The sequence below is a fragment of the Odocoileus virginianus genome, chromosome 3 (genome assembly GCF_023699985.2).
Source record: "Odocoileus virginianus isolate 20LAN1187 ecotype Illinois chromosome 3, Ovbor_1.2, whole genome shotgun sequence".
NCBI classification, from domain to species: domain Eukaryota; kingdom Metazoa; phylum Chordata; class Mammalia; order Artiodactyla; family Cervidae; genus Odocoileus; species Odocoileus virginianus.
This window is the reverse complement of record NC_069676.1, coordinates 20,030,402-20,034,802: the sequence shown is the minus strand read 5'-3', so window position 1 is coordinate 20,034,802 and position 4,401 is coordinate 20,030,402. Positions and strand designations below refer to the sequence as shown.

General features: G+C 40.4%; 1 non-coding gene across 1 annotated transcript; it reads left to right on the top strand.

Annotated features, from left to right (window-relative positions):
* Positions 1–2,809: 2,809 nt before the first annotated feature.
* LOC139034514 (U6 spliceosomal RNA) lies at positions 2,810–2,916 on the top strand. The gene has a single exon (XR_011487060.1). It is a non-coding gene; the product is annotated as a U6 spliceosomal RNA (small nuclear RNA).
* The last annotated feature ends 1,485 nt before the right edge of the window (positions 2,917–4,401 follow it).

Below are 4,401 nucleotides of genomic sequence, written 5' to 3'. Positions count from 1 at the left end.
TTTCCTGGGCCTTTTATGCAAGGTAGCTCTTCAGATGATGAAAACCATCCCCAAGGCATGGAGTAACAATAACTTTCTTCTGTTTTTTTATTTCTTTTCCTAAGGCCAATTTTCATAAGCCATATGACAAGACAGTGATATCCATTTTGCATGCTCCCAGGTCAGAGTTCAGGATGCAGAACTTCCCTTTGGAGAACTCAAACATCTCTGGCATAGTACCAGAGTATCTGGCACACTACTCAGAGCCCAGACTCCAGTACCTACTAGCAAGTAAGGAGTGTGGTACTGACCATGTTATTATTTCAGAAATGGTAGGAATCAGAAGTCATTCCAGGGAATATCATAGGAGACTGATGCAGGTTAGAGAAAGAAAAGAAACAGAGAGGAGGCAGATGAGGTGAAAGGAGGAAAAACACAAGAGAAGACATCTTACATTCCATTCACCTCACACCAGTGGAAAACTATGAGTGGAGCTTCCTCAAGCAGTTCTAACCACAGTTCTTTTTCCTGGCTCAGAGGCCTCTCACACCTTCCAGCAGTCACAAAGTAAAGGATAAAATCCTATGCTTAATAACCAAGGCTCATAGGGCCAGGTCCTATCCACTCTATACCCATGTCTTGTATGTTCCAGATGAATTGATCCTTTTACTTCTCCCACGCACATCATGTTGATTAGGGCCTCTACATCATCTTTATATCAGCTACTCCCACAAGCTAGTTCACTCTAACCACATCCTTCCTTTTTCCTACCACTTTACAAGCCAGCTAATATTGTCCCCTTCTGGAAGACGTATCCAACTAATCAATTCAAAAGGAGCTCTCCCTCCTTTTTAGCACACCTAGAGTTACTGAGAAATTTCTTCCTTTGTTTTAAACTCTTCAAATGGGTAGTAATTTCTACCAGATAGAGCCGACTGCAGGAACAGGATTATCATCTCTGGATTTCCCACAGCATCCAGCACAGAGCCAAGTATACATCAATCACTTAGGGTGCTTCAGTTCATTTCAACAAACATTCTGAGTATTAACTCTGGGCCAGGAGCCATTCTAGATGTTTCTGCCATAGTCAATATAGATAACGGAGAGGAGTAATACATTTATCCCATCTTCACATACAGCTAAACCAATCCTCAATTCCTCTGATTCTTCAAGGCTAGACAGTTTTCCTTTGGCGAAAAAGACTATTCTCCATATCAGACCTGACTATTCCCTTTACCACAACTTCACTCTCCGTAATGCTCCTGTTCATGTCAGAGGTCTGAAAGCACTAAAGGAGGACAGACACAATCTACAGCAAAGTCAACTCAATTCCTAGGATTGGGCAAATCAGGTATCAACCCAGGTCTCCCTCTGTAATGAAAAGCAAACAAATAAAGCAAAATGTGAGACAAACAAAAGATTTAGCAGTTCAAAAAAAGTGACCCGACTTAAATAATTTTTCCAACAGATTCCGAAAGGACATTATAGCAATAGAAACAATATAATCAGAAAAAAATATGGTAAGAAAAAAATGTGATTATGGAATTGCAGATTTTTTAATCCCAATGGAAGCAGTAAGGAGAAAAACTAGGTACTACAGAAAACAGAATCAGCGTATTAGTAAACAAACTTAAAAAGGAATTCAGAGAAATTCAAGGGAAAACACATAAAGAAGAAAATTATGACATTTGGAAGAAAACTCCAGATAAGGTAAGTGAGTACAAAAAGAAATTTTAGAAGGAGAGAACTGATTAGATGAAGACCTCAAGAAACAGCTGAAATAAATCTCCCTGTGAAGTACAGGGTTACAGGTGCCAGGGATACAACAGAAAAGAGCTCACACAAGGTACCCACTCTCACTGAGTTCCACAAATAAATGATTAGAAATATTTCAGATACTAGCAAATGCTTTAAAGAAAAAAAATGAAGCGATATAATAGAGTAACTTGGTGACAGAATGGCTACTTCAGGATTAGGGATAACTCTCTGAGGTGACAAATGCACTTAGTCTTGAAGGAAAAGAGGGCAATAATCATGATAAGAAGCCTTGTAGGTAGAGAAACTACTTTGTGCAAACACCCTTAAGTAAAGGCACAGCATGGTTTAGGAAAAGAAATAAAGCCAGTATGGCTACAGCATAGGAAGCAAAGGGGAGAGTGTGATGAGATGAGGTTGGAGAGACAGGCTGGGGTAGATTACATAACATAAGCATGGGAAGAAGTGTAAGTGTGAGAGAAGTCACAGGAGAGCTTTCTGCTGGAAAATTATTACTCTGGCTGCTGACTGGAGAATGGATTGTAATAAGGTAAAAGTAGAAGGAGACGGATGAGAAACCTATGTCAATAGTCTAGGGAAGGGAGGACAGTAAATACGTATTTGAGTTTTCAGTGGATATAGAAAACAGATTAAAAATAAAGAGATGGGCAAAAATACAAGAAACAAGAAGAAATTAGAAGTTATCATAGGAAAAAAAAACAACTAAATTAAATCAGAGGGTTGTCTTGCTTGATAGTCCAAAAGAAAGACATTCGTAAGTGTTTCTGGGCTGAAAACTTACAAAATTATAACTAAAATAACCAGGGATAAAGAAAGGTAATAAAAAAAAGAGTAAAGCTACTACCATAATGGATACCTTACCATATGCTTTTCAATCTTTAACAGATCAAGCAGACAAAGATACAGAGAATTTGTCTATTATTAATAATTAATAAACCTGGATTAATAGAGGTATTAAACACATATATATAAATTCTGAATATACATTCTGGTCCAAAAATCATAAGAATGATAGTGACTTTCTAAAAGTCTCTATCTAGATAACTGCATATCAGTGGTCTCTTCAGTAGCACACATACTAAAATTGGAATGATATAGAGAAGACTAGCATGGCCCCTGCATAAGGATGACTTGCAAATTTGTGAAGTGTTCTGTATTTTTGGGGGTGACCTAGAGGTGTGGGATGGAGGTGGGTGGGAGGTTCAAGAGAGAGGGGATATATCTATACATACAGCTGATCTGGGCTTCCCTGGTGGCTCAGATGGTAAAGAATCCGCCTGCAATGCAGGAGACCTGGGTTCGATCTCTGGGTTGGGAAGATCCCCTGGAGAAGGAAATGGCAACCCACTCCAGTATTCTTGCCTGGAGAATTCCAGGGACAGAGGAGCCTGGTGGACTACAGAGCATGGGGTAGTGAAGAGTCAGACACAACTGAGCAACTAAGCATAACAACATAGCTGATTCACTTCATTATACAGCAGGAAATAACACAACACTGTTAAAGCAATTATACACCAATAAAAAATAGATATGTTAAAAAAATAACTGTAAGTCAAAGGGGGAATAAAAATTGCTAGTAAATGAAAGGCAACATCAATTATCATGCTATATATTAAATATATATGAAATGGATTAGATAAAAAAAAAAAAGTCCCCCAAACACAAAGAATTCTAGGATGTAGAAAACTGGGAAAAGTATTGCTCACACCCTAACAACACCGCAACAGCCGGATAAACCATAAAATGGTAACTTTTACTGGATCCATCAGAGAACTGAGGTCACAGAGCAATCAAAGAGCTAAAATCTAAGGAAACTCAGATGCCAACACTTAAGAGGTGGAACATGAGCACATGTTTACCTTTGGCAGAACACAAAAGAATGAAACACTGGCATCACAGAAGAAGGTAAGAAGAATTCACACAAAACTTTCCAGTGAATTGCTAAAGGCAAAGTATGGGCTACGTTAGGGTACGGGACTCCTGGGAGTCACAGATGCAAGGGAAATACACATCTCTCGTGCTCACAGGAAAGACTATTTCTGTCCCCAGGGCTTTCTCAATGATCCAGACCCTCCTCTCCATGACATTCAAAACTTTTCCTTGTATCTTTGGTGGGTCTTGGGACGGAGATGGTATAATGAACCTCTCACAGTGGCAGAACACTTCTAAAGATTTGGGGCCAGATAATTTCCTGACCTCCCATATGGGCAACAGAGTTTGCAAACTGTCTCTAATTGAGGCTGGACCAGGACAACACGGAGAAGGCAATAGCAACCCACTCCAGTACTCTTGCCTGGAAAATACCATGGATGGGGGAACCTGGTAGACTGCAGACCATGGGGCAGCGAAGAGTCGGACACGACTGAGTGACTTCACTTTCATGCATTGGAGAAGGAAATGGCAACCCACTCCAGTGTTCTTGCCTGGAGAATCCCAGAGATGGCATAGCCTGGTGGGCTGCCGTCTATGGGGTCACACAGAGTCAAACACGACTGAAGCGACAGCAGCAACAGCTGCAGCAGGATAACACAGGATCCCCATTGGTTTCCACCACTAGGCTAGCCAAGTCCAGTACCAGACAACAGAAGATTACTGCTGGGAGGGGCAAGAGTGCATCAAGAAAATCCTGAGGTACAAGTACACTGG